This window comes from Globicephala melas, chromosome 2 (assembly GCF_963455315.2).
Source record: "Globicephala melas chromosome 2, mGloMel1.2, whole genome shotgun sequence".
Taxonomy (NCBI): Eukaryota; Metazoa; Chordata; class Mammalia; order Artiodactyla; family Delphinidae; genus Globicephala; species Globicephala melas.
This window is the reverse complement of record NC_083315.2, coordinates 44,941,627-44,947,169: the sequence shown is the minus strand read 5'-3', so window position 1 is coordinate 44,947,169 and position 5,543 is coordinate 44,941,627.

Sequence of the window (5,543 nt, the reverse complement as noted above, 5' to 3'; positions counted from 1 at the left end):
TCTGCTACAGTTGATTTCAAGTGACAGCTAGAGGAGTCATTTATAATCACTAGACCTGGAGTTTAGTACCTGGGATGCTTGTACTGGTTAGAAAGGTCAAGTAATAAGGTCAAGTCTATGAGCAAGGCACAGTAACATCTTTGAATGGCAAGGGGATTGTTTCCCTTTTATCTTTTATTAAAGGGTATCAGGTGTTTGCCCATAAGAATTGCACTCCAAGCAACATGCGGTTCTATTCTGGAATATGCCCATAAACTAGAGATATGTCTGTTTAAATAAACATAAAAGCATGAATATCCTACAGCCAAATGAGACAGTGGCATTTAGGAGTAAAGGCAGACAAAAATCCACTTAACTTTACTTACTTTTTTTTTTTCCTTCCTGAATGAATGACTTAACTTTGAGATTATCTAGATCTTCCCAGAACAAAGAACAAATAATCATGTACATTCTAATATTTACATATGTCCCTTGGTATATTTTCTAATTTGCATCCTGCAAAAACAAGCACATAAAAGGGGATTTTTTAAATCGAAGGCCTGTAAATATTGTCCCTGAAATGATACAAAATTTATTAAAGAATTCAGGGCCAACATTCTTGCTCAGAATAAGGTGTATTCTTTACTTTTCTGTGCTCGGTCGCACCCTCCTATTCTTCAAGTCAGACTAGAGGGGAATTATTAGTTGCACTAGCCTCAGCGTTTTTGTATCTACTTATTTTGAAACCTTTCATTTGTTGCAACAGCTGCAAGGTGTCCCTTCAAGGATTTTGCTTTTTTGATTTATACTTTTATACACTCAAATCTCAATTGAGATATCCAAGCCTCATTCTATTTTCTGACCTTACACTATCAAGCCGGAGTGACCCCCAATCTCTTAGGACTGGGCTACATTCCAAACCAGGTTATGGAAGGACAAGGGCAGAGAATCAAAGCCACACATCACCCGGGCCCCAAGGAGACACTTCATGTAAAGCGGAGGGAAGGCCAGCCAATCGGCAGACCTCATTTATTCACCCACGTGAGAATTCTCAACTCTCCACCCTTTGAACTTTTGACATTATTCTTGAGTGTGTGTAAGTCCTGTTTATTCCAAACACAAAAGCCAGACAGATGTTCAGTTTGGCATGGAAATTGGCTTCATGGAAATAAATGTTCTTTCTTTTCCGATCTTTTTTTTTCCTGGTGGAGATGCACCCCGCCTGACATGCATCGTAGTTGCTGACATATTAGTGACTCTTCCCTGCATCTGTTTCTGGCTATTGTTCTCCTCACGACACACCTGTCATTGTGCCCACGCAGTGAGGCGTTTCAGATAATATAAACCCCTCTGAGCCTGGTCAAATGGACGTGGTAGTCAATAAGGCTGTGCACTAATGTATCTGGAAATCAACTCAGCATGAGTGCCTGAGCACTTTTCTGCTCTCCCAGCCCCCATGTCAGGAGGATTGTGTTCACTTAGATAGATGCTACCTTGGTTGGAGAGAGAAATACACTGGAATCCACCTTCCAACAGAAATCTTTTCAAAATGCTTATTTCCACTGAACACCAAGTCTGATTTTCGGGTGTGGGGAGGTGGGTATTAACCTGCTTCAATATAGATTTTAAAATATTATTCACATTGATGTAAAAATGTAATTTTGGACTCTGTATGATGTATCCTTGCTTGTTACTGAGTGTGAACATGGATGTTGAGCCCTGGGTACCATGCCTAGACATGATACACATTCAACACACTAAGTTGTTGTTCTTTTTATGGCAGTCACAGTGAGTCTAATAACACCCCAGGGAACTAAACGTATGTTTATATCCTTGGTGCACATGTGAGGAAACTGGCTCACGGGGACCAAGTGGCTTGCCTCACCCACATCACACGTCCAGTAAATGGAAGAAGCTGTCACCTCCCCCGCATCCGTGGGAAGTGGTGATGACATCCTTGCCGTGGAGAAGTAGGAATGAGCACACTTCTTTGCAGTGTAAACCAGATTCATGGTCGGTTTATGGCAGGCTACCAAACAACTCAATGATCCCAAAAGCTTCCCTGGTGGCGCAGTGGTTGAGAGTCCACCTGCTGATGCAGGGGACGCGGGTTTGTGCCCAGGTCCGGGAAGATCCCACATGCCGCGGAGAGGCTGGGCCCGTGAGCCATGGCTGCTGAGTCTGCGCGTCCGGAGCCTGTGCTCCGCAACGGGAGAGGCCACAGCAGTGAGAGGCCCGCGTACCGCAAAAAAAAAAAAAAAAAAAAAAGTAAAGTTCTTTAAATAACAACTCAAGTTTGGGTACAGGCTATTTCTAAACCCCAATTTATATCCTATTGAAGAACTATCCTCCTCTGTGAATGAGACCAAGATTGAGAACAAAGGAAAATAGCATCCTCTCTCTTTTCAATAGTGTCTCGTGAATGTTGTAAGTGTCAGTTGAATTGTCCTATTTATAAGGCCTTTGTTTTTCCTTACTGTAAACTCTTAAGGACTCTCCATTGCCCAGTGCAATTCAATATGACTGGAGATCTCAGGGGTCTTGATCTCCACATATAGTGCACCACAGGAGTGATTTATAAACCACAATCCCAGAGCATCCCAGGACCGGGAATGAATTGAGGCTTCTAAGTGAACACAAGTGCTGTGAATCCCAATGTTAGACCAGCACAAGAAATGTCCCTAAACTCATTTCCTGCAAGTGAGAATGGGGATGTGGTTGGAGGGAATTAGGGGGAGCGGCAAACCCCATAAGGAATGAGGCTGGTACCCAATTAGCTTCTTTTCATATTATGGGTTTAGGGAGGCCAAGTAATCCCAAGATGGCTCCAGACATTTTCACGTTGGCAAAGAGGAACAATATCTCTTTTTAATAGTGTGAGGTCGGAGGACAAAAGGGCAGAGGGAGGAAAGGGGAGAGTTATCCTGAGGAGGACTGAATGCTCATAATTCCCTGGGTATGAACATCCTTGCAACCAAAAGAAAGCAAGAAAGGAGATTAAAAAATTAATAACTTGAATGTGTGATCAATAAAAATAATTATCATCACACAGTCCATTTTTCATAAAGCACTCAGTGGCCTGAAAGTAATTTCTGACATGGTTACAAGAGCAAAGCTCTTGAAATGCACAATTACCCCAAATTTTCTCTTTTACAAAAGACTTTCCTGCTCAAATCTCAATGTGTTTTTTCTTCATGTCTTCTCTGCTCAACCGTTTGGTCTAAAGACAGTCAGGGAACTAAATATATATTAATTAGAACTCTTGGGGCTGGCATCAGTGAGATACAATTATACCAAAAGGATGCCATTCCGGGCTCTGATTGCTTCATTTAAATTCCTGAATAAAACATGAAATATCTTTAATGAGAAATGAATATAGTTGTCAGGAGGGAGTAGTTCTGATATTGTTACTGGTTGAGATGTAGAAGATGAAGATATAGTGTGAATACCTCCCATTTTATATAAAAATGATGGTTGTTAGAAAAGACAGATCCCTCTTTGGAGACATCACGTGTGCAGCAAAATCAAAAAATTACAGAACCTAACAGCACAATCTCCTCCCGAGGAACTGCAGCATTGGAGCTTCCGTGAATTCGCCAGCACAGACCCTCTCTGTCACCAGGAAAACGGATCGCCACCAATGGCATCGGTGAGAGCAAACACATGTGGCTCCATAGAGCAAGTCACTTCTTCCTTCCAAGCAAGAGTTGGATACAATTTCACAGCCATAAACATTTTGTTGAGAGTAAAAGAGATCCATGCTTATGCGCACTTATCTCCGATTGCTGTTCTCCAAAACAGCCACTGCTCCGAACAGGGGGAAGTAGCTTAGTAAAATCACACTGTCAAGGAGATGAGCTCCTCACAGCTTGTCCCTCAAGAGGCCAGGCCTCTTTGATCACAGGCCCTGGGCAGCCCGAGCCTGAGCCCCAGGCTCTGGAGAAAGCCTATTCACCTGTTGGGCTGTGGCTGGTATTTGCTTCTCTTCTTTCCAGGGGATTCCCTTTATTCATCTTGTCTTTGATAATTCAAATAGCAGCAGGCTACCTTCCATTCAGGCTGCACCTGTCTTAATCCCAGGTGACCTTCAGGCGCTTTAGAAATATGACCAACAGTAATCGGTGCTTGATCTGCCTGCCATTGAAATGGGAGGGCCAGTCTTCAGCCTGGGAGACTGGGAGGTGGGAGAGACAGAACTGGCCAGCAATTGGTCTGGAGCAACAGAGGAAGAGGAGGGTCTCTTTTTCCCCTGTATCACCCGTCACCGTGTCCCACCCCACACCCCACACCTATGTCGCCCATCACAGTGCTGAGCTATTTTACAAGATAGAATGCCACCTCCTTCTCTTTTTCTAAGAGACACGATACAGCTCTGCCTTTAGAAAGTAGATTGAGAGGCCCGGTGAAGAGACTGGGATGGTCAGTTGATAAAGATCTAGGCTTCCTGTTACTTTGCACAGCATCCTTTGGACAAGCAGGTGGGTATCCGTGTACAACTGCCCCAGGAAGGTACTGAGATGAATTGCGCTGGGTCGCTGCCTTTGCAGGGCTAATGGCAGCAATTTCCAAATTGCTGTTGCATGTGAAGTCTCTCCAAGATCTGCTCCTTGCCAGCTCTGCAGTCCATCTCTCACCCTGTGAGAGTGGAGGCTGCGACACTGTGCTTCTAACCAAGCTCCCGGGTGATGCTGGCGTTGCTTGTCCCAAATGAGACTTTGAGTAGGAAGGATGTAGCTGGCTGAGTTTTCTGACTCTTCCATGCCTCCAGGTCTTCACTTGCATCACTCTCTCTACCAGGACTCACCTCTTCCCCTGTCTGTCTCTCAGGATGTTGCTGCGATCCCTGCAGTCCTCACTTCTGGGGCCCCCAAGAGTCCTAAGGGCATCTTTTGTATCAAGTATGTATAACCTTTTTTTGAACTTATTGATTTGACCCTTGCTGCCTCATCTGCTAGGCTGAAAACTACTGTTGAAAGAAACCATACATTTTCTGTGTCTAGGCCAGTGCCTGACACATAATAAGAGTTCAAACAAAAAACCAAACTCATAAATACAGAGAATAGAGGTGTAGTTGCCAGAGGGAAGGAATCGGAAGTAGGGTAAAATGAGTAAATGGCATCAAAAAGTACAAAGTTCCAGCTACAAAATAAATAAGTCATGGGGATATAATGTGCAGCATGGCAACTGTAATAATAATACTGTACTGCATATTTGAAATTTCTAAGAGAATAGATCTTAAAAGTTCTCATGGGGCTTCCCCGGTGGCACAGTGGTTGAGAGTCCGCCTGCCGATGCAGGGGACGCAGGTTCGTGCCCCGGTCCGGGAAGATCCCACATGCCGTGGAGCGGCTGGGCCCGTGAGCCATGGCCGCTGAGCCTGCGCGTCCGGAGCCTGTGCTCCGCAACGGGAGAGGCCACAACAGTGAGAGGCCCGCATAACGCAAAAAAAAAAAAAAAAAAAAAAATTCTCATTACGAGAAAAAAAATCTGTAACTGTGTATGGTGACGGATGTTAACTAGACTTGTGATCATTTTGTAATATATATTGATACAGATATTGAGTC